Source organism: Sciurus carolinensis, chromosome 3, assembly GCF_902686445.1.
Source record: "Sciurus carolinensis chromosome 3, mSciCar1.2, whole genome shotgun sequence".
NCBI classification, from domain to species: domain Eukaryota; kingdom Metazoa; phylum Chordata; class Mammalia; order Rodentia; family Sciuridae; genus Sciurus; species Sciurus carolinensis.
The window spans coordinates 66,118,020-66,142,996 of record NC_062215.1 but is presented as its reverse complement, the minus strand read 5'-3'; the positions used below and the strand labels follow the sequence as shown (position 1 = coordinate 66,142,996).

General features: G+C 50.8%; 1 long non-coding RNA gene across 2 annotated transcripts; it reads right to left on the bottom strand.

Moving 5' to 3' along the window:
* Nucleotides 1-4,201: 4,201 nt before the first annotated feature.
* LOC124978892 (uncharacterized) lies at nt 4,202-23,617 on the bottom strand. Of its 2 annotated transcripts, XR_007107571.1 has the most exons (5): nt 23,268-23,617; nt 9,174-9,529; nt 5,733-7,018; nt 5,154-5,365; nt 4,202-4,282 (listed from the first exon to the last, which is right to left on the bottom strand). It is a non-coding gene; the product is annotated as an uncharacterized LOC124978892 (long non-coding RNA). The 2 variants fall into 2 exon arrangements; XR_007107570.1 differs by lacking the exons at nt 4,202-4,282; nt 5,154-5,365 and having other exon boundaries at nt 5,480-7,018.
* Nucleotides 23,618-24,977: the final 1,360 nt, after the last annotated feature.

Sequence of the window (24,977 nt, the reverse complement as noted above, 5' to 3'; positions counted from 1 at the left end):
GTGGGCCAGAGAGGGCAAGTTCCTCACTAAAAGGCACACAGCAAATTGGGAGCAGAACTAGTACTCAACCACAGTTCTGCTACGTGAAGGGCATCGCTGGTCTGGGAGAAGCACGTGGGTCCCGGCTTGAATGGAGGACCTGCCATTAATAAGCACAGGGCTTGAGCAGGTCTTTCAGCTAATATGTCTGTATATGTAGCATGGGGATAATCTTGCCTCCCTCAAACCAGAATTGTCCAAGATTCACGGAGGTCGGTTGCCCCTCAGTAACAAGAAGCTGGGAGAAGCCCAGCCTGGCCTCACCTACATCCACATGGCTACCACTCAGGCCCACGCCCCTCACTTGAATTTTTCCTGGCTGCTTCAGGACCTGCCTAAGGGCTCTGCCTTTCCTCCCAAGTGCCTGGAAAGTCCCAAGGAGAGAGCAGGTTTCTTAGAAGATTCAGGCCTCTTCCAGCAGGACAGGTGAGCTCAGGATCGCTACGTCATTTGTGGGCCCTCTTGCTAAAAATCATGAATGATTTTTTAAATTGTTCTTTTTAGATAAACATGACCATAGAGCATATTCTGAATCATTAGGAATTTCGAGGTGGTGACAGCAGTGCATTACACCAAGCACAGCGCCCCCTTGAGCGCAGGGCTGTGTGTGACAGCGAAGGTGCGGCCCTGGGGAGCTCTGTTCCAGCATGCATTTGAAGGCACATGGACACCTCCAATTCAACAAAACGTGGGACGCCTTGGCTGCACCCAACACACCAGGTCAAATTAGCTGGGCTTAAAAGGGGAGTTTACAGGGAAGGGTGCTTCAAATCTCAGCCTTATCAAGAAAGTGCTTTTGTCTGGGCTTTTCATCTTTTGAATCAACCTGTGGTCAAAGCTGTAAGAACCCCATGGTGGAGCAGAACAGAAGGTGAAGGTCAATAGCACAGTGCAAAAAAGTAGCTGACGAGGCGGGTGTGGATAAGCAGAGGAGACAGTGGGGGCATCAGTGATTCTTATTGTCCTAAAAAGGGTGGGGCAGAAAAGAAATGTGGCTTAAAGTTGAACAAGAGAAATGGACCTTTAAATATAGGTAATCAGTAGGTCGATGCTCAGGTGCACTATAAAGTTCCAAGTAGAGAGGAAGTTAGGAGTGTAAGTAAGCTAACGTCTCATGAATCTGACAGAAAAGTCAATGGATATTGGTCTAAGGTAATAAACCACCAAAATAGATATGTGAGCATCTTATTGAGAGTTATGGAAGAAACCAGGAGGAAAAAAAGTACATAAGGAAATATGTGGTATTGTCTCTGGAGTGAAAAGGGCAGGAGTCTGTGATTTCCTTTATAAGCTCTCTTCCTTATTTGTTAGCATGTTCCTGTTATTATTTTGATGCTAATTAAAAGGTGAAAAGGAGCTGCCCGGTGATGCATGCCTGTGAACCTCAGGAGGCTGAGGTAGGAGGATCAGGAGTTCAAAGCCAGCCTCAGCAATTTAGTGAGGCCCCCAAGTATAGAGAGACCCTGTTTCTAAATAAAATATTTTTAAAAACTGGGGGTGTGGCTCATTGGATAAGCACCCCTGGGTTCAATCCTGGTACCAAAAAAAAAAAAAAAAAAAAAAAAGGGAGTGGGAATCTACTGCTCTATGTAAACCAGACACAGACATGCAGAAGGGTGTATCTCAGCAGACAACTTCAGGGCTTCATAGACTCAGGTTCTCCACCAGTAGTCAAATCCTTACAGCTTGGGTCCCTGGGGAAAATTAGGAATGTTCCAGGAAAGGACTCCGATTAGATCACATGTTCAGTCCCTGGACAATCCAGGTGCAACAGACTATGATTGACCTCAATGGGATCAGGTGACCACCTGGTTACCTGGATGGTTAAAATACTCCAGGAACAGACAGAATGACTAAACAGCAGTTTTCCAAGTCAGGAGGAAGCTGCGACTGTGAGGAGGAAAGAACAGATGTTAAGGGATAAGACCGCATCCTCATGGCACTGAGATCTGCCCTGGGCCAGTTCCTGGGACAAAGTGCAAGGTGCAGATGATGTGGAGATGACTGCAACTCAGAGCTGTGACGGGAACCGGGAGGAGAGAGGTAGACAAGGAGTCCAGCTGCTGTCATCCAAGGAGCATCATCCAAGGAGCACGTGGGAGGAGCCACAGGATATTCACGTGGGCTTTGTGGGAGCCCACAGTCCATGACCCACTGCTGGCGGAGAAGTCTTATCAATTCTGGGGTCTGCTTGGGGCTCCCTGCTACAACACGGTGATATACTCAGACTCCCTTTTGGCTCAGCGAAACAACTTCATTTCTTGGAGACTATTTCTCCACTAGTGAGATGGGACAATGATTCCAAGTTGGCATGAATCTGATGGGGAGCCAAGTACAGAGCTTGGCACACAGTGGGCATTTCCCATTCTGGGTCCCAGGGCTGCTCACCTACATGGCCAACTTCCCTTTGGCCACAGATGAGCTGTATTCATTATGACTTAGGAGTATATTTTGGTCTTAAGCTTAGAGTTCCTTCACTATCTGGTCTGTGAAAATTGCCCAAATGCCTACAACAATGCCATGGAACCAAGTTCATCAACATACACCCCCAGTAGAACAGAAGTTCCCTGAAGGCAGGCAAAGCGTTATTCATTTTTACATCTCTGGTACCTCACAATGGACACAATGATAAAGATTTTTTAATTGAATTATAAACAGATAAAAGGATGAATGAAGCCCTAGAAAGAAAACTTTCTAGGAAAACAATTGTGAAGACGGGAGATCAGTTTGCCAAGCAGTCTCCCGGCAGCCACTCCATTGGTCTCAGGTCAGCCAAGGACAAGCAGAGAGCAAAATGTGTCCCCACCACAAGGGAACTGGAAGGCAGGGCACCCCGGGGGAAACAGTGGGCCATGGTGTCCACCTCAACTGGTCATTTGACAGATATTTATTACTCACCTGCTGTATGCCAGACACCAGGCACCTAGGGGGTATCAGCACCATCTGAGGACAAGTTCCCGCCCTCAGGGAGCTGATGGCCCGGGTCTTACCTGTGAAGAGCAGAGTGGCCCCTGGGGGGACCAGCCTAAGCATCCCCATGGCTGCATCTTTCTTTGTTTATAATGACATTAATTCCAAGAGCAGCAATATCACCTATAGAGAATCTGCTGTATTATTAGGGCCATTTCAGTCTTAAGTAATAAACTCAACTTGAACTGGTTTAAGTCAATAAAAAGGAACTTTTGGGCTGGGGGCTGTATTATGCACCTGCAATCCCAGCAGCCTAGGAGTCTGAGGCAGGAAGATGGTGTGTTCAAAGCCAGCCTCAGCGACTCAGCAAGAACCTGCCTCTAAATAAAATATAAAAAAGGGTTGGGGATGTGACTCAGTGGTTAAGCACCCCTGGGTTCAACACTCAGTAGCTAAAAACAAGCAAAATTTGGGCTGATGTTTTCATTCCTAAAAATACCAGAGGTTAAGTAGCTTCTGGCACGGCTGAACCTAAGAGCTGCAAGGACATCATCGAGGCCCTGCGTCTGCTCCATCTCTTGGTTCCACTCTCTTCTGACTTCAGGCTAATGATCTCAGCAGAGTAAGCATCTCCTTCCTGACTGTTCCGGCAGAACTCGGGGGCAGTTTCGATCACTGGCTGGATTTAGGTCCCATGTCCAGGCCTGAGCCCATTCTTGGGGTCAGAGCAGGGTATGGTGATGTCCTGGCTCTGGTGGCAGGCCTGGGAATGGGTTGAGGAGGGAACGACGCCATTCACTTAGTGGAGACCAAGACGGAGAATGGAAGAGCGGTGGAAGAGGTGAGGCTAGACAGGCAGCCTCAGTGCTGCCCCTAGGCCCGTGTGCCAGGTGGAAATCTAAGGCAAGCCTCCTGCGAGTCCTATGGGGACAGACTACTCAGAGCCCCATTTTACAGATGGGAAAACCTGGTTGGAGAGGCTGAGTACCTTGCCAGTGCCACGTGTAGATTCCCTTGTACCTGATAAGAGAAGTTGGTGGGGAAGTCACAGCCTCTGAAGCAGCCGAAGGTCAGAGAGGACTTGACTGATGAGGCCTGGTGAACGGAGGGGAAGAGGCAAAGGGGAGTAACTGCTGGTGGATGTGGCACCCGTCTTGTCCCTTCCCCACTCTCCAGTCCCCACATCGACAACATGTACCTCAGTCATTTATTCACATTCCATGCACCTGTCCTCCGGTCGAACATTTACTGAAGCAGTGCAGTGCAGACCCGGGAGCCGGAGGGCCTGGCTCCCCAGAAAACAGAACCCTTGGCAAGGGTTAGGTGCTCGTGCCTTAAGGTAGAGTTCCAGGGAGCAAGAGCGAGGGAAAAGCAAGATGGGGAAGGATGGGAAGTGACCCAAGATGGCGTATGACCAAGCCCAGCGAGCATGGGGAGGAATTTACCCTCCCCTCTCCTCTTGCTCAAAGTTCACCCCATAGAACCAACTCCCCGGGGAATCTGTCTTGCAGTCTCCAGTCCCTCTGGCAGCCATCTGAGAGCTGGTCCCATACCCTGGGCTGATGTCTGGTGGGGGTCAGACTCTGCAATAGCAGCAGGTTGGCTTCAGCTGTGGGACTGTGGGAACCTGTGGGATTCTCGGCCACAGCAGAACAAGCAGCTGAAGATCTTGGTGGACAGGGGGAGCTAAATTCTGAGGCAGCATGCAAGGTGTACAGATGTCACACCCCCGAGCTCAGTGACTGGATGTCTCCATGACAGTGGAGTGTGGGTAATGGTACCTCCCTCTAGGGTTACTAAGAGGGTTTGAGGTAATAGGTGTATTTTGTTTAGTATTTGGGCCCTAGAAGGGAAAGTAAACTGACACAGGTTGATTTTGCCAGGTGACATGGCAGGGGGTGGGGGGTGGGGGGGACACCGAAGGCTGATGTCACAGTTAAGCTGTACTAGCTAGGACTCTTTCCCCATTTAAGCCAGACTGCAGCCTAAAAGGACACATTAGCTCAGAGGACCAAAGAGCCACAGGTGCCTCTAGTTCCAGAACAGCTGGACCCAAGGGTGGTTCAGAGTCCCATGGGGATGACTCCGTGAATCACAGAATGTGCATCAAGGAAGCACCCCCTTGACCCTCACAGGCTGACCCAGGCAGAGACCAAGAGATGAGGTGAAGCATCTGGGAAAGGGAGTAAACTGGGGTGACCAACCTGACATCCTCCGGGAGGAGCCCCTGTTGTGTTGGTGCCCAGCCAAAATGCTAACAAACAAAAGGTTTCTTTGTTTGGGGCTGGAATGATTTCACCTCCAGGTTCTTCTTGTGACTTGCTGCTCCCAGTGAAGGACAGGCAGTTCTGGATACATCTTAAGGAATACATTTGGCTTCATGAATGCAGTCTATTTAGACTTTATCTTTCAAGCCCTGGAATCCACAGGGGGAAACCATATTACATTGGCTTAGTGGGGTGGAAAGCCAGGACAAAGGCCACGGCTCATTTCGCAGTTCCTCCCAGCAACCATGCTGGGCACCAGGAGCCCAACGGCTCCTGAGGACCCTTGTTAAGAAACAACCCAACACCATGCCCCGCTACAGCCACATCACTGTGTCAGTCCCAGGATCATCAGCCATTGACCTTGGACAGGTCATTCCACCTCTAAACTCATCTCAACTGGAAAATGAGCCCAACAACTACGTACAAGACCTGAAGTGCGCACCCAAAGACTGATATGAAGGTTCAAAACAGTTTTATTTGCAATAGTCAAAACCTGGAAACAGCTCAAATACCCACCATCTGATACGTGGATAAAGAACCTGTGGCACATCTATACATCAGGCTACCCAGCAATAGAAAGGATTGGATCATTACTGCGCGCAACAGTGATGAACCTGAAAAACATGCTGAGTAAGAGAAATCAGAGCCGGGACTACATTAGGGATTGGATGAGATTCTACAAAGGCAAAAGGAAGCTCCAGGAAGGCAGCTCAGTGGTCATCTGAGGTTGGAGGGCAACAAGGGAACATTTTGGAGGAAGAAACACTGTCCATCTGATGGGGTGGCAGCTACACAGGCATACACACTTGACAAAACTTATGTTCACTTAAAATGGGTGGATTTCACTGTGTGGAAATATACCTCAAAACGTCGATATAAAAAACAAATCAAAAACAAAAACCCTGCCTGCATTGGGAACATTTCTGTGACAAACCCCAACTCAGGCTAGTTTTAGCAAAAAAGATATGCACTGTCTCATTCAATCTGCATAGCGCAGGGATGCAGTTGGCTTTGGTTGCACTGAGTGTCTCTCCATCTTAGTTCTCTCTCCTCGTTGTTGGCTTCGTTGTCAAGTGGATAAGAGCTTGGTCACCAGCAGTTTCAGGCTTCCTCCCATGGACTTAGCAACTGCCACAGGAAGAGAAAGGCTCTTTCCCCCAGATTTGCTTCAGAAGAGCTGCGGGGGAGTCTGGGTCCAGACCTGGATCACATGTATGCCTCTAAAGCCAGCAGGTGAGAGCGGACACACCCAAACCCAGGAATCCAGGGTAGGGGGAAGGTGATCCCCGAAGATAAAAGAAGTATTATCAGAAAAAAGGCCATGGAAAACTAATGGATCTCTTTCAAAGACCCAGGGGTGGTGGTGTCATGCCATTCCTACATCCTGACAAACCTGCAATGACCAGGCCACCAGGGATGGACCCTCACGCCAGCCCAGGGCCATTTCCTGTGGGCTCACCTTCTGTTTTAACTCTTGTGTCCAATTCCTTCCCCACGAGTCAAGTCCAGCAGGAGGCACTTCCAGCCCATGGATTCTGGGCCATCTATGCCCCAAGCAGCTGGTGAAGGAGGAAGGCGAAGAGGCCAGAACTGCAGCTCTCCAATCCAGAACCACTATCCCAACAGAGTTCAGAAGGCCAGAGCAGACTGTCCAGAAAGGTCATTGTTGTAGCACCGAGGTCAGAAGGCACCAATCGCCATGTGGAGGCTCAGACTTCACCTCCCAAGCAGTGCAATGCCACTGCCACCTACAGAGCGTCTTCCCCACGCCAGGCACCAGTGTCTTCCACTCAAGTGTGTTCCTGGAAGGGAAAGGCAGCAACTTCATGTCTGTATGCAGACACTCCTGCAGGGAACGCTCATGCCTATTAAACAAATGAGGCACCCGGCCCAGAGAAGATGCAGGCCTTTCCCTAAGACCCTCAGCAAAGTGACTGCCCTTGATCAGACTCCAGAGCAAAGCTTGTCCCCTCCCTCTCCCGTGTTCAAAGTGCTCATCTCAGTCATGGCTATAGCAGCTAGGGTGCTACTAGTAAGTCACAGCAGGTTGAGGGCAGGGCAACCCCATTTCCCCAGGGAAGGTAGGCAAGAAAGTCCTGAGCACATGCCCCCTGCCCCATTTCCCATGAAGCACTGGCCAAGTACACCTCTGTAGATGGCCATTGCCAAGGTGCACACCCTGCTGCAAAGGGGTGGTGGGAGGAGCAAGAGCCAGGCCGAGATGGGAGAGGGTCCAGGACAAGGAAGGAGTGGCCCAGTGCTCAGGGACCTCCTTTGCAAATGAAGCCTGAGGTCCTGGCTCAGAGCCCAGGCTCTCTCAAAGTGGTGTTCTCAGCTCCAGGCTCCCAGTTCCCATCCCCACCCACCATGACCTACGTAGTTCACTTTCTGTTCTGCAGACCACTGGGGAAGCACTGACCACTTCCTGGAGCTGACAACGTGCCATCCTCTGCTCCCTGCACGGGCAGCCTGCCCAGTCAGCCCTCAGGTTGGGCTTCTGAAGTCAGCTTGGAAGGAGATAAGAGAGGGACAGACTCCTGGAGACCTAGGAACCCCTGCAGGGCTGATGCTCCTTCCTGGCCATCTGAGCAGGTAAAGCAGCAGGCAGATCTTGCCGTTGCCACCCAGCAGCCGGGTGACTGGGGCAACCTCTTGAGTGTGGAGCCTGTTCCTCTCTATAAAATGGGGCTAAACCCTGCTTAGGCTGGGCCTGGTGACAGTGCAACAGGCAGTCATGGGGAAACTAAGGGAAGGTCACATCTTGGGACACTGTGATGACTGCTTAATATCAAGCATTATAATAGGTTTCTTATATATGCTAATTATGAATACCAAGGACTATTACTGAAACAGCTCTGACCTTGTGGGTCAGAACTGCAGATTTAAACCTCAACGCTGCCATATCTTATCTCTGTGTCTGTTCCTCCAATGTCACTAGCTGGCTTTCTGTCTGAAAGTGAGGATCAAAAGATGACCAAGCAGTAGAGAAAATAATGGAAGTGAAAGCCAGTCAACTGCAATGGTCACATCCCTCTGGACAGCTCCGCAGGCAAAGCTGGAGGGGATCTTTCTCATCTTACTTGAGGGCAGTCAGAAACAATCACCTAAGGAATGAATGCAAGGAAAACAACAAAAACCAAGATACCAATCCCTGGGCTCCTCTTAACCCCCTGCAGTTCAATCCAGTTGATCTTGGTTGGGGGCCAGGTACTTTTTTTTTCTTCTTCTTCTTCTTCTTTTAAACACTAGTTTAAAACAAGGGTCAAGAAGCACTGCAGGAGCCCACTCCACCATAAGTCAGGACACCACTGTATCTTTCATCCTCAATGATAATTCCATCAATCCCAGATTGGAGAGATCCAGGGCTGCTTAAACTCCCTCCAGAAAAATCCTGGAGCTTCCTGGCTGGAAGCTGGTGGCAGCCACAGCACATTCCACTTGGTTTTAAAAAAAAGAAAAGAAAAGCTCCTGAGGTCTCAGGACCATGGCCCACGTGGGACAGGGGCCTGCCTCTTACAAAAGTCCCAATCCTGCTAGCAGGGTGGGGTGTGCAGGCAGAGAGAAAGAAAGGCAGGAAGGACATAGTTCATCAGTGGAACCTTTCTCCCCACTTTTGATGAATGTTCTATGGCACCTGAAAGCAATTCCGTGTTTCAAATGCTCTATAGCATTTGAAGGCAATTATTTTACAACTGGGGGAAACAGTAGTCAGTTTCATTTATGATGTACTGTCTTATACAAATGTTTTGGGTAAAGAAAAAACACTGAGGGGACAATGGAAGGGTAGAAGGGCAAAGAGGTTTCAGGGGAGGGGAGAAAGTCAGCCAATACTAGCAAAAACCTGTGTAAGAGCTGCATCACCCTTGTCCATGGGCAGCATGAGCTGCTCATTTCATGAGATCCCCTCCCCCGTCTTTCACCAAGAAGGCATAAATACCATCTGTGTTCAAACTTTACCTTGGAGCGTTAATTTCCGAGTAGGAGGTGGCTGTGGCTCCAGCCCTTAAAGTCATTGCTGGCAGAGCTGGCATGGAAGCACAGCCGTGGCGGAGGGGCTAGAGCCACAGAGCAAGGACTAGGCTGGCAGGAGGTGAAGTCAGGGCGGTCAAATTCCCACAAATGCCCAGCACTGGAGACCATCTTCTCGGGTGATGAGTGCTTTCATCTTTCTCAGGTGATGACTCCTGGGACCTTAGGAATACTGAGGATGAACTTCCTCTGCTGACCCTTGAGGTCCTCAAGACACAGGACACATGCTGCTTGCTGCTCTGCAAACCTCCCCATCTGTGGGAAAGTCACCAGCCCAACCTGGGCTGGAAAGAAAGATTCAGTTGCTTTGGGATTTGGTGCCACTTTTGTGGACTGATACCACTGGTTGAGAGTGACATGTCACAAAGTGGTTCCTGTTTTAAAAGGTATGTCTACTGCTTGACAGCCTCCCCCAGCAACCCTTAGATAAGATCTTGGCTCAGTCAAAGTATCTGTGGGGTAGGGCTGGAACCTGCAAACAGAAGAGCCCCAGGAAGCGAAAAGGATGGGAAACATCCAGCTGAGAGAAAGCAAGCTCCAGGGGCTCAGCAGAGGGGCAAGTCCCCAATCACTGCAACCACTTTCCCCCCCTTTTTTGGTACAGGAGATTGAACCCAGGGGCGCTTTACCACTGAGCTTCATCCCAGCCCTTGAGACAGGGTCCTTGCAATCATCCTGCCTTATTGGGATTACAGTCCAACCTGTGACACCACACCCAAGTTGCAACCACATTTTCAAAATGGCCCAGTCTCAGAGAGTAGACTGAGGCTCCTTCTATTCTAAAAGGCAATGCAAGTTTCTGCCCAGGTGACTTCCTCCTCCTGCCCCAATTTCAGGAGAGGGGAGCATCCTTTCCTGCCCCCAGGGTTGCTTTAGTGCAACTGGCTCTGAGGACGGCCTTCCTCAGGCACTGAATGTGCAGTTGGGCTCTTGTGAACTGCATGTGACTCAGGGACACCAGTGTGCTCCTTGGACTCTAACCTGCAATAGTGACATTCTGCCTTCCTCACTACCCTCTACCCCAAGGAAAAAAAAATGTAAAAATGTATGCAAATCAATATGCCAGTCAAATTGTTTCAATAATCACCAAGTCCCCATTGACTCTCATTTGGGCTGTGTGGGGGTAACATTCAAATATGAGTCCAGGAAACTCCTTCCGTCCCAGAGGAACCAGGGGGACAAAGGGAGCTGGTGACCTCTGCCTGATGCACACTGCAAGAACAATAAGGATTTTTAGGGGCATTATGACTGAGTCAGAAAACACAGCTGCCCCTGAAAGTCCCTCATTTTTCTTGCTGTCCTTGAATGCTCTCCGAGTTGGCAGTCATCCAGTTGGCCCAGGTAGGTGAATGGTCCACAGCCCTGGGGGAAGCTCTGTGGCGGGTAGTGTGGCTGCAGGGTCTCCACAGTGCCACATTTTCCACGCTGGGCCCTGCCCAGCAGCCACCCTCACTAGCCTCCCGCAGCACACCCAGGAACGACCAGCCTCTGTTTCATTCAGAGCCAACTCAGAACTTGGATGCCTTCTGCCCACAGGGGTCCAGTGACTAGAACTAGGGAATGTGACAAGAACAGGGAAAAGGGTCACAGGTGTGGCATGGACCCACCCTGGAGAAACTGAGCCCCAAGAGGCCAAGGGAGGGTCTCAGGCCTAATATGATGCAAGAAGGAAAGAGGGATCACCTCTGTCCCATGACCAGTACCGGAGATTGAACCCTGGGGGCGCTCCACCACTGAGCCACATCCCCAGCCCTATTGTGTATTTTATTCAGAGACAGGGTCTCACTGAGTTGCTGAGCACCTCGCTTTTGCTGAAGCTGGCTTTGAACTCGAGATCCTCCTGCCTCAACCTCTCAAGTTACTGCGATTATAAGTGTGTATCCCTGCACCCGTGCTCTGCTCTCCCTTGTTCCTTTTGAAGAACATCCAGGTGTTTGGCTCCCAGAGGAATGAGCACCTGAACTCTGGTCTTGCTTCTCTACAGCAGACAGCATGCTGTCACTCTGCAAAAGGGACAAAGCGAAGCTCCCACCACCCTTTCTCCTATTTCGAAGTCCAAGCAAAAAGGAACTAGTTTTGCAAGGCCTAGTCTCAGGTCCTCTAGCCCTGGTGGGAGCAAGAGGCTGCAACCTCCCAGGTACAGTGCAGCCTGGGGAGTTGCTGCTTGAACCTGGATCCCAGTCTAGCACACTCGCTTCTCCACTATACCAGCCCCACTTTTCACTGAAAGGCAAGGTTGAGTGCGGCCCAGAGTGGAAAGGTAGGCCCACCCCTCACCTTCTACCCAAACCACCAAGGATGTGCAACAAAGACACATTTGAAGATTTCTGGAATGTCCCAGGTAGTTTTCAGGTTCTAATCCACAAGCTGACAGGCACTGCTGGGAAATGAGGGAGGAGGATGTCAGAAAGGGATGGCCGCTGAGTGCTGGTGGTTCCAGGACTCAGGCCTATTTAGGATTCTCCTTAAAGGGATAATGTCTTCTGTCCCCAGCTTAGGCAAGCCACCAGGACAGCACAAGACTAACCCCCAGCATCAGGGCCCTGACCAGGAAAGCCCCACGGCAGGCCATTCTGCCCACTGATCACCAGCAGCCTGCTCACTGGAGGGGAGGGGTCTGGGCATGGACCCTCGTACTGTTGATGCAAAACACTCAGCCTCTCTGAACACATGTGGTCCCCACTGTGGTAAAAAGCACAGCCCTAAAAAGACAGAATGGGGTCACTATCTGCTTACTTGCTGTGTGACCACATGTGCATTATTTTGCTCCCCCAGTTTCAGCTTTCATATCTCTAAAAAAGAATTATAGGCCCTACTTCATGGGGAGACATAGGCATTGAAGGAAAGGAAGTATACCAAGTGCTCGTCAGACTCCAAAAAAAATGTATTCCCCTCACTGCCAAGGGCAGGGGCTGGATCATGGAGACTGCTTCCCTATGAGAAGAGTTCTGGGTCAGGGGCTGGGGTGCACCTCACTGACATGGCACCTTTTACCCTCACACTCTGGGGCCTGCTGGCCAACTCTAGCCTTGGCCCTCCCAAACTGCCCTTTTGACACCTGTCATCTTGCCTAGAGCTGTCTGCACCAACCAAGATCACAGTCATATACCCCACCAGCAAAACCCAAGCAGACCTGAGCCACCTGAGCCACATGGACATGATCCCATCATGCTTTGCTTGCTGAGACGCCCCATCCCCACAGCTCCAGCAGCCTCCCTGGGCAGTCCCACTGCTCAGTCCCTCTGCAGCGCTGGGTTGGGAGGGGCCAACCACCTACTGCCCACACAAGCCTGGGCAAGCTCCCTCGCCAGGCTGTGCTTCAGTCTGCCCTTTGTGAGACGGGGCTTTTTGGGAGGACTGAGTGAGTTCATTTGTGTACAGGGCTTCGAACTGTGCCTGGCTGCACCCAAAGTGTTCAATCAAGACTAACCATCATCACCATCCCCTGCTAGTTTCCACACTCAGCTCTGGGTGACCTTGCTTGACCCTAGTCCCCCTCTCTCCCTACTCCAGTGTCCTAACACTCATCACACTCTGCTTTATGGATAGGTCTACCCCTCGAGCACAGGGTCCCTGTAGTCCAATTTGCTCAACAACGCTGATTCAGGGCCACCCAAGAGCCCTAGAATCTGCATTGGTAACAGGCTCCTTTTGTGATTCCCAGGAGCACCCATGTTGAAGAACTGCTCTGGGTCATCCTACTATCACAGTTCAGACTGGGTCAGGAGGGCTGTCCCTGACAGCACGTCATGCTAGGTGACCCTTCCTGGGCTTGGTTTTGCCAGCAGAGGTAAACCCATCACCAGTCACCAAGTCCACTTCCAAGGGCCTTTCAAGTCCTTACTCTGACGGCTTGTGCTGGCCACACACTGATGACTGAGGTGCACCCTCTTCTGGGGCTGACAAGCCATCAGGACTTACCAAGGAGCTGCGGGATGAGGAGGCTCCACTTGAACACAGAGTCCCTAAAATAGCTAGCAACCCACAAAACCATGATAGAAGGGGGAATAGGGGAAAGCCAACTCGATAGCTGCCCTTGTTTGGATTTGCTTTAGAAAGAAAACTATGTGGAGGCCCCACCCTGGTTGGCCAAGATGGTGGTCCTGGCAGAGGGCAGCAGTCCCAAAATGTCTTGGGGGAAATCTCTCCCACAGTGAAGCTGCTGGGGCAGGGGCTGGCTGAGAGGAGGGTCCAGTCCTGGATCCTGGAAAGACCTGCTTAAGAGTCAGGGGCCAAACATCTGCAGGGTCCCACCCTCCTTTCTCCCTCTCCAGTCAGTCTGCTCCAGGCCAGCCGGCTGTGGAGGTCAGGGGACTGGATTTCAGCCTCACTGGCCAGACCCACCCTTATTGGATGTTCTGGGTGGGGGATGAACAAGCCAGCGTTGGAGCCACTGGGTTTACGATTCACAATCTCTCTCTGCCAGAAATTCTGCTGGTAAGAACACTTGCACGCAGCCCCTCGACTTCCCCCATGCCCCACATCCACTCCTGAGCCTGGCTCCCCAGGGAGCAGCCTGGCCCATTGCTGGGGGCTTGGCTTGGCTTCCAAACTCATCAGTGGGTGGAGGCCCAAGTGCCCCTCAGCAAGGCTGGACTTGGGCCCAAATGCATTTGTCCACACAAATACACACACTTCTACTCTTGAGGCCAGTCCAGGCAGGGCAGCACCTTCCTTTCATCCGTGTTTCCAGACCATTTGAAGGAGCCAAGGTAAGGGGTGGGTGCTGGCAGGAAAAGCTACACTTTTATCTCTTTGGAGGCAATGGCACTGAGGGAGGAAACAAGACAAGCAGACCAGGCAAGCAGATAGCAGGGCTGCACTATGGCAAAGAAGAGCATCTGTTGAATGTTTTATCCCTTGGCCTGGGAGTCGGCAAACTATAGCCAGCAAGCCAAACCCAGCCTGCCATCTGTTTTCATAAAGTTTTATTAGAACACAGGTGTACTCATTCATTGATCTAGTTCCTGTGGAGGCTTCCAGGCTAAATTAATGGACTGAAAGTACTTACTCAGCTCACAATGGGGTTATAGCCTGATAAGCCCCATCGTATGTTGAAAATATCGTTAGCTGAAAATAGAGTTGCCACACCTAACCTAGCTAGCATCATAGTTCAGCAATACAGTGCATGCAGAAGAGGTTGTCTGGGAGTTTCCCTTTGGGCGCTGCAGTAGCTGAGAGCATCGTACAACTGCATACAGCTAGCCCAGGAAAAGATACAAATTCTAAGTATAGTTTCTATTACATGTGTATTTTCACACATTTTGTAAAGCTGAAAAATAGTAGGTTGAACCACTTTGTAAGACAGGAACTGAGGTTGAAAGAGAGAGATCGTGCCCTCAGGCCTATGATACTTACTACTCAGACCTTTACAGAAATAACATGCTGCCCATTTCTGATCAATATTTGCTAGTATACATCAAGCACCGGCTGATGTATACTAACCTGTAACAAAACCTGTTAGCTTTCAAGGTCTAGTGAGAAAGGACTCTGAGGGATATGGGGGCTGCCAAGTCACCTGCAGTAACAGAAGCATAGCTGTTGGGGCAACTCAACCACTGGCTGCTGGACCCTCCATCAACCACAGCCTCCTCCTATGGCTGAAAGAAAAATGGGCCATGAAGAGCTGGACTCTGTCTCATCTCTGGGAGCAAAGCTGTTGTTGCATTAATAGAGCCACAAGCTCTTAGACCTTCAGGCCAGATGTGTATCAGGATTTTCCAGGTTTCAGGAAGGGACTGTGGTACCTGTGCCATATATTATGCAATACCCCAGCAGGGCAGCACCTATAACCAAATGTATTAATATCTCTGCAGTGAAAACTCATGAATATTTACGCTCCCCAGGATAAATATAGACCACAATAGACTCAGGTCAGTTTGGGTCAGGTTCTTCTAAGAATTTAGTTACAAAAGCAACTTTTGGTTCTTTAAGAATTTTTTGGAGTTCAGAATTTGAGACGGGAGTGGGCTGCCTCAGCGACAGTTACAAAGTACAAATGGTGGGTCCTGACTTCCTTTCTGGACTTGCTTGGACATACCCAGCCAGAAAGCCATCATTGCTAGCTACCAAGCATAAAGCACACACAGCACAAAGAAAACACCCTGAATGAATTCACACCACCAGGACTGGTTTTCCTGTGAACAGCTACTGACGTTACTGCTGAAAAATGGAGAAAGTACTATTTAATGCCAACTTCTGCCTGCATGCTTCATTATCAAAAGCAGAGAAGAACTGATGCTAAATGAATAGCTTTTCCAACTGTTTACTCAGGACAAGTACAATAAACTTGTTGTCTGGTGGATTAGGTTTTTCAGGGAGCAGGTGGGAACCGAAACTTAAAAAAATCCATTATTTTTCTCCCTTGTGTATTTCTCAGAGCCTCCCTGTGGCCAAAGTTCCATTTGGAAATCTAAAATAATTTATCTCATCACAAATTCCTAACAGCTAATTAGAAAAAAATGTACTAATTGGATAATCTGGTTTCAGATGTTCTAATTATACTCCTTTGTGTGGGGGGGAGCAAAAATACACATTATGTATATATGCATATACACACACACACACACACACATAATTTAATAGCATGTCATCCAGAAAGCCTAAAGTATACGGTTCAACAACTGAAGACAGAGTGACAAGAATATTTTAATACACATTATCTATGCACAGATGAACCATCCCCTATAAAATGCAGTTCTGATGCATTAAAGAGTATTTGAAAAGATACTCCAGTGATAACTCCCACTAGATGTTCTGGAATAAAATGCATTTCCCCCTTTTAAAGGCAACAAGATTTTAGCATTCTGACATGCCATACCCTGTTTCTTAATCGAGTCCTACGAATGACTACCAGAAATTTCCTCATCGCCTAAGATTTCTAAACTCCCGAATTGGGAAAGACGTTCTTGATTCCATTGGTGATCTCTCCCTCACCCTGGCTCTGAGCAGATTTCTGAGAGTGCTTTTACTCTGTCATTGGGAAACTATTTTAGCTTGCCTCACAACAGGTCTGGGGGCAAGATGGCAAAAGAGGTGGCCATGTGCCAAGGGGATCCTAGGCAGGGCATCCCTCCAAACACCAAACGCCTAGAAGTGTCTAATGTCATGAGAGCCTGGCACATCCTCCAACCAACTGAATGCTGCTGGTGAACTTCAAGGCTATATTTAGTCAAGGTTGACTGCCCCTCACTGGGAGAGCACGAGTAGGCAGAGGACAGACACCTGCAAACATCAGTGCCTGCAAGAGGGCCGTGCTTGTGGAGAAAAGCTAGGGTACTGGGAATCCTCACCGAAGGGGCATATGCCACCCCTCTGACAGATAGGACAAGCCCTGACGGGGAGCAACCCCGCTGAGCATGCAGTGCCTAGATGGGCAACGCAGGACTGCACAAAGCCCCAGGGGCCTGCACTGCCACGAGCCAGTCATGTTTCACTTTCCGGGGATTTTTCCTGGGTCACTTCTCACCCTGAAGGGAGAAAATGTCTCTTAAATGCCAAGAAAGAAAATCCTCAAAAACGTTCCTTGTCATTTTCTTCTTTTCTGAGGACACTGTTTCCCTCTGAAGACCGGGTAACGGGCTTTGGTGAAAACCTCAAGTACGTAACTTCAGTCCCCTGGGCTGCTCAGCTCTAATATGATTACACATCTAAATGCAATAAACGGAGCAAAGTGGTATTATTTTTCTGGGAAAAACCAACATCATAAAAGGGTCTTTATTGAATCAAGGGCCCGTGAACTGTTCTCTTGCCTAATTATGGTTCCCAAGTGAATGAGGCTGGGTTTCCAGGCAGGACTCCTGACAATTCTCCGGCCCAAAGAGCAATGGGATATTTGTCACAACTTGTCTAATTACAACAAAATACACCAAAAGGACGAAAGGGAGAATGCCAAGATAGGCTGGCAGCAGCCCCTCCCCGACTCAGGCTCTGGGCTACTTCTATTTTCAGAGGTGGCCTCCTGCGCCATCCTTACCCCTCACATTCAAAGGCAGGATCCTGGACCCTGCCCCTTTCCAGGGTCAAAGCTAAAGTAGTTTTCTAGTACCCTGGCACTACCCACCTCTAAGCCTGTCTCTCTAAAAAAAAAAAAAAAAGGGTCATTGTCAAAATGTGACCTTTGGCCAGGTGTTTTAGCATTCAGTGATCTGACTAAGGTTAGTGTGTGTCTAGACCTGAGCAAAGATGAGTGCTTACTGTCACCAGGCATGGGACAATAGGAATGAGTGTGTGTCTCGGGTCTGGGAAGGGCTCACCCTCCACACCAACCAGCTGGGAGCAAGTGATCAGCTTGACTTTTTCCCAGATATATATACAGGGGTCTGGCCAGGCACACTGGAGATTAACATTTTGCTTATACTCAAGTCCTAGTTCCAAGTATCTGTTTAATCACCCTCAAACTTCCAAGAGAAAAGACACATTTTCTTTTTTAAGTGTAGCCCTGCCCCCATGTTCTTAAGTCCAAAGCAGCAAGCTCAGAAGGAAGGGATTCAGGAGAACATCACCTTTCTCCTCTCACTGACCTGTCCCCTTGGACAGGCTCTGGCATAGTGATGGATCGCATGAAGCCACCCCTGCAAAAGTGGGTGGCTTCTGGCCCCACCTGCCCCTCCTGAGCTGTACCAGGCAAATCTCCCTGAAGAAGCAGGAACCAACTCCACCCTGGCAAGGACCTGCCTTTCTTCCAGCATTTTATCCCCAGATAGCCAGCCAGCAAGCAGCCTTACCAGCCTTGGGTCGTCCTGCCCTGACTTCACTTGGGTTTGTTCATCAGCCCTCCAAGCCTGGGGATGAACTCTGGTGTCACTTGGGAATAGCTACCATGTATCGGCCCCTACCATGTGCCTGACATTTCACACAGGCATTCTTGTTCAATCCGCATAAGGCCCTGCAAAGTGGGCATATATTATCAGGCAGGGAAACTGAGTCTCAGGAGGCACCACTGACCCCACCCACTAATTCCCAGGACTGCCAGGCTTCCGACTCCAGTCCATGCCTTTTCCCCAATCCTGTCTAAAGTAGAAAAGCTTTTTTTTTTTTTTTTTTGGTCTCTGACAGTCTCCTGGAAAGCCAGGTGCTATCAGCAAATAAGTGCAAAGCAACTTAATTCTCTTTAGGAGGGCGGAAGAGGAGCTCTACCATACAAAGAGAAAAGACAGAGGATTATTTCTTATGCATTTGCTTGGGAGACCAGATTTTAAGCCTCTGCCACCAAGGAGAAGCCAGCGTTTGCCCTTGAACCCCACATTCCCCCAGGGTAGAAATCCAGTGAGAGGAAGCAAGCTTCATGAGAATGAACCACAAAGCCTTCATAGACTGATCCAAATTTCACAGCTGCACATCTCTGACTCCTTCCCACACCCCTCCCACTGCTCCAAACCACAGCCCCAGGTTCCACCCGTGCCCTCCCCTGCATCTGCACCTCCTGGTTCAGACTCTCAGAGGAATCTTAAGGCTACATGGAGAGTACAGTTTACTCAGTGCAATTGCCCATTTGAAAGAGAAGGGTGCTTTCAAGCCCAGCTGAGATTAAAATCAGGCACACTTCTTTCCACATGGCACCTTCCTCTCCCCACTTCTCCTGGGAAGCAAACACAGGGGTCTAACTACAAGGAGATTTCAAAATTTACCAGGCTCTGCCAAAGGGAGGGAAGGAGCACCCAGTGGGTGAGAAGTCACCTGCTTTGTACTTTTTGTAAGCCCTGTCTTCTTTCTGCCCAGGGCCAGTTAGGTTACCAAAGCTTCAATCACTGAAAAGATGATAGCTGATTACACCTATTTTAAATTCTAAATAAAAACATCACTGCACCATGAAAGAGTACAGGGCCCACCTAATGATTACTCTCAGTATTTTTGTTTTTTTAAATGTCAATTTTTTTTTTTTTTTTTTTTTTTTGTCCTCTTTGTTGTCCCTGATAAGAGTATGCTGAGCTTGCTCACTGGGCCAGTGACCAAGCAAGCCTGGAGCTGCCGTGGCAATTCAAATGCCTTTCCTGGGACCTTTCATGAAATATGCTCAGTGTCAGAAGTGGAGGAGTCTTTGGGTTTTCCAGGCTGGCTGTACTGCAGAACAGATGTGCAAGGAGCCACATCTGCAAACCAGGGTTCCTTTAAGGACTGTGCTGGCTAATCCAGACCTGTTCACCTCCTGTGCTGCAGCTCAGGCTTGCTGGCTTCCAAACTGAGAGGCTGTACCCAGAAGGCTGTGGTCCAGCCCCCCAAACCAGCTGTGAGATCCTGGGAGAGAACCCGCTGGGTTCAGCCTCAGCTATAAAATGAGGGCTTCCAATACCCAGCATCTGCTCTCAGGGCTGGGGTAAAAGCCAGAATGGACAGGAAGGAAAAAGTCCATCTTACTCTCTGGCATCATCCCAGCCTCTGCTTGGCCCAGTCCCTGGCACACAGGTGGTAGACAAAAACTGAAAGAACTGAGACTTGGATAGGAGAAGGGTGCCTAGGTATTATGCCTGCCTTCTGATTACAAAGCTGCTACAGGAAGGGTTAAATAACTTGCCCGGGCCATAAGTCTACAAGCTACAGAGTTGGCCTGAGAACGTGCCAGACCCACAAGCCTAAGTCTCATTCACTCTGCACCCTTCTCAACCAACATGCATATACACAAGCAGAATCAAATGACAAAAGCCCAAGGGTTAAGGACTACCCACAGAAGATCCACTGGGCTGCATCAGACACTGCATATACATTTACACAGCCCTCATGAGGTAGCTGCCGCCATAACCCTCATTTCACAAGAAGAAACTGGGACACAGACAAGTCACTTGGCAAAGGCCATCCAGCTGGCAGTGGAGTTAGAACTGGAATCCCAGCACATCTGGACCCATGGTGTACCTTTGTGGCTCTCACTGGGCTGCTTCCAAGAAAAAAAAACCTTCTTGGAAACCAAAATGATCCCTCCCTTCTGAAACAACTCTCTGTCAGGGACTTATCACAGATTAGGAGCACTGTGCTTTTGTGCAGAAGAACTCAGAGTGGCCAAATATTTACCAGACCATGCAGAGAGCCACAAACCAGCCTGGCAGGGGAATCAACTCCAAGAAGTAGAGAGGGCCAAGCTGTCGCTAGACAAAGTAGAGGATAGAATCGTTAACACCCAGGAGGGCTCAGAGGGTTCAGCTTTGGGTGAGGAAGCACTAAAGAGATCTAAGGAAGCAGCTCAGAGGTTGGGCAGGGATGGCCACCAAGAAAACCCTGGAGGCATTCTTAAGTATCAGAACTTCCAAAGTGGCTAGGACTTGAGGGTAAAGACAAGAAGACCAGCTTCTCCCAATACATTCTTTGTCATTCCAATGCTGCTGGGCAAAAAAATCGATCTCTAAATCTTCAATAAGTTGGAATTTTATTTTTAAAAAAGAAAAAAACTAGAAGGGCGAGGTTAATTATTCACCAGGCTGCAATTTACTTAAGAGTTGAGGGAATGCAAGTTTCTTCCCAGTAGGCAGGACCTGGAGTCAGAGTGGGTCTCCCTGGGGGTCTGGCTAAAATCCTCCCCTCCCACCAGCTTTCACCCTTGCATTTAGTAGCCTCTTGAAGAAGGCTCCAGGGCAAACAAGTCTGATGTTCGAGCCCTTCCCCTTAAAACCTTGAGGTAGCTTCATGATTTGGAAGTAGGGCTGGGGACAGGAAGGAGGCATCTAGTGCAGGACACTATGAGAACTCCAAAGGACAGCAAAAAAGTCACAAAGCTCTCAACTAAAACACAACTCCAAAATACACTGGCTTAAATCAAAGCAGAAATCAGCTGCTGGAGACCAGGCTAGCCCAGCCCACAGCCTGGCTGATTCAAATCACATTTTGCAAAGGAAAAAAAAACCAAAAGGAAAAACCTAATCACTGACTTCCCCCGAAGAAATTAAACATCAAGTCATTTCCTAAAAGTCCCTAAGGCCCTGGCCAGAGAGAACAGGGCAGTTTGAAGGAGAACTGCAGGGCACCGGGGTGCTGCCGGGCTCCTCATACCTTATTCCCAGCAATTTACAACCCACAGTTCCCAAGCCTGTCCTCTCCAGGGTAGGTGCGAAGCAGCCAGCTGGGCATGCTTCTCTGCATCTCATTACTCCAGCCCATTCCTGTGGACATTTTATGACCACAAAATATTCTGGAGATTTCCATTTCATTTACTTTTCGATACTGATCCCCAAGGCTGGGAGAAGCATTGGTTCAAAGGGAGAACTTTTATTTTCTCAACCTGATTTAGTGCCCCACAGAGAGCATTTTTCTTAATTAGGGGCAAGGCCTCCAGGTCAAACTCCCTCTGGTTCAAACTCCCACCAGTTCTAGTCCTAGATGATTTTGTCTCAAAATTGAAAAATCAAAATGCTTGGAAATCTACTTCATGGCCAACCTCTTTCCTGGCACCTGCATGTTCCATCAACTAGAGCTTGCAGGACAACACTTGCATGGACAAAATATGGGCTGCCTGCAGGGCAGGGCTATGCCCCTCCATGGGCTCCCAGGCTCAAACCCACCCCAGTGATTCCACAATTCTGATTGCCCTCCCCACCTGGCTCCCCTCTGTTTCTACTTCTAACTACCACCGAAACAGGTCAGAGACCACAACATCAAAATTCCTATTAAGAGGACTCTACATGTTAAACAGAGGTCAGGGAGCCCGTGGGAAGATGTCTCTTTTATTGGTCTTTGCACAACTTCCAAGAGGTGGGCCAACCTGGCCAGGCTGGTTTCTCCCTCACCCTCCTCCATGCTTCTAGAAATCTCTTCTGAGTCCTACTGCCAAAAAAGAGGAGGCCAGAGGTGCCTCGTTTTGTCAATTTTGCCCTTCACACAGTTCAAGTCACCTCAGTGTATGTCCCCCAAAGTATTTCCCCACACTGCCAAGACAGTCAAAACACAACACAAAATGACCACGGGGAGGGGAGGGGGATCCCAACACCAGGCAATCCAAGTTTCAGTAGTTGGTGGAGCTTTTCTTTGGGGTGGGGGTAAAAGCAAACTTACTAGAGAAACGAATAGAATTTAAGGAAGAGGGGAATTTCAGCATAAAACTCAAGACAGCTTGCATGGGCAGCGTTGCATATGTCAGGGAACAAAAGACCTCCCAGTCAGAGACATATCCACAAAAAATTCAACTTAAAAAAAAAAAATGGTGCGCAAGAGTCAGGTCTAAACCTCCACAGTCCCATCCCACCTCCCCAGGAGCAAGTCTCAAAATTAAGCCCGAAGCTCAAAGCTGCCGCTCTGGAAGTGCAGCAAGGCAAGTCACCATAAGCAGCTGGGCCCGGCCGGTTGAGCAACCGGGAGCTCTCTCCCACTACACCTCAAATCCTACTCCAGGTCCTACCCAGTCGGGAGGGCGCAGACCGCAGGCAAAGACCGGCTCACACTTCCGAACGCGAGACCATTTCTCCCTCCATTATCAGGGAGCCCCGAATGCACACACCTAGCCACGGCGAGCGCTACTGGCCACCCTTTCTCCTGTGTGGGCATGGGAGGTGGCGGCCGGGCGGGAGTGACCATTCCGTGTGGGTGCTGTGCACACTCGGGCCGGGAAGAGGCTGGCCTGGGGCGAGGAGCATGGAGGAGACGCCGGTCCTGGGGGGCCGAGGACTGGGACTTTGTAGGCCAGTTGAACGGACACCCTCATCTCGCCCGCAAAGACCCAGTCCTCAGCTCCCGTCCGCCGCGGAGTTCGGGGTGCGGTGCGCCCCGACGGGCTTCCTTGGGCTGGGTCCGCTCGTGCATCGCGCTCTGCTCGGCCGAGGCTCCGGGTTTCCCCCAGTGGCATCCCCCAGAGAAGTCACCTGCCCCGCCCGATCCCGGCCCTCAGACTCCGAAACCCTCTCTCCAAGGGTTACGCGATGCTGGCGATTTCCAGGCCACCCCAGCCGCCCCGGCGCAGGCCGCGGGACTGTGCTGGAAAAGGGGGAAGTGCGGGAACCGGGCCTTCTCCAACGCATTCCCGTCGGAGCACCAGAGTTACACGCCGAGAAACTTCGCTGCGCTCCCACGCCGCGCGCGAGGCCCAGCTCTGCGCCGCCTCTTTACCTGCGCTCAGCTCGGCGGGGTGCGGGCCGAGCCGCGGGCGCTGCTGCCGCGGGCGCCTCTGCCGCAGGCCCCACGCCGCACCCTCCCGCACGGCCGAGCCCGTGCCGCTGCGGGGCACCAGGGTGTAGCCGCGCCCCGACGTTCCAGCCTGGTGGGGGGCCATGGCCTCGCTCGACCTGTCCCGGACCTGGGAGCCGTCGCCGCCCCCTCCCCAAGGGGGTTGCGCCCCGAGCAGCGGGGAAAGAAGAGGGGCAGCGAGACCCCTCGAAAGTTGGGGGGGTTCCGCTGACTCGCTCTTCCCGACCTGGCTCCACGTGCTGGTGACACATCAGGAAGGCTGCGCGCCCCGCGGCTCTCGGCGGGCGGACACAGCCAGCGCCCGCTCGCACCGCCTCCGGAGCCAAGCGGACGGCGCCCCGCCCCGGCCCGCCCTCCGCCCGCCCCTCCGCGGCACCGCCCCCGGCCGCGACGCCGCTCCAGCCTGCGGCACCGGCGGGAAGACACCCGGGCGGGGCGGGGGCGGTCTGGGCGACCCTCTCCGGGGCTGCCTGAGACGCCGCGAGGGCCGGGTCTGGACTCGGGCGGCCCGGCTCGACAGTCTCGAGTGCCTTCCTTCCAGTCACGCAGCCCTTCCGGCCCCCGAGCCCAGTAATTTTCCTTTTTCCTCCTTTGACCCGTCCGAACCGCTGCCGGCGCTGCCTCCCGCAAAGACCGGCGCGGAGAGCCCCCTGCCGGCCGCTCTGCTCCCGGGCCGCGCCCGCCGCGCCTGAGCGCGCCGCAGCCGGCCTCAACCTCCACGGACGGCCAGGGATTTCTTTAAAAGCATTAGTGGCAAATCAAGGACATAATAAATGTAGAGCACCAGACGCAGCGCCCAGCATGTTTTCTCGAGGTAATTTGTATTTTCAACTCCCAGTTCCAGCTGCCTGCGGATAACCTCTCTTCCTGGCTCTGCTTTTTGAAAAGCCGAGTTCCTTTAGGGGGACTGTGGGGGAGGGAAAGGATGAAAAAGCTGCGAGTCCGAGGCGGAGCTTTTCCAAGAGGAGAGGATCAGAGGGCAGTAGAATCCCGGTTGGTGGAAAACCTGCTGTCCCATTCGGGAAGATACCACCAAGTGGGGTACTAACGGCGTATTTGCCTGGGACCCATCTGGACCATCCATAGGTTTCAAAATACACAGCCTCAAGTCGACCTGGATTCCAGGGACAGGGAAGAAAGAGTAATGGGGTAGCCTAAATGACTACTGAGATTGAGTTTCCCTTCTCCTTTGAGGCAGAGCCTTGGAGTCATTAAAGAAAATATTGTGATATATCTGTGACTTGACATAGATTTTTGACTGTGTTCCTATCTTCTCTTTCCTGGCCCCACTAACCTAAATCTTGCCTTAAATCCTCACTGCTGTGGGAGCTAAGTGACTTCTCTGTTCCCTCCTCTGCCAGGTGCACTGGGATCCCCAGCAGCATAGACAAATGTGCAGAAGCAGCTGCTTCCAGAACACAGCTCTGGGAAGGATGGAGTGCAGAGGCGCTAACTAGCCGGAAGAAGCCTGGTGCTGATCCCAGGCCTCTGTAATCCCCATTTTGTGGGAGCTCAGAATTATAAGGGAAAACAGAGGAAGATGCTCCAACATTGCTGGTGATGCTGCTGGTGCTGGAGGGGGGCTGGAGTTCTTGCTCTGCTTTCTCTCCCCCTTTTATTGCTCTCTTCAAA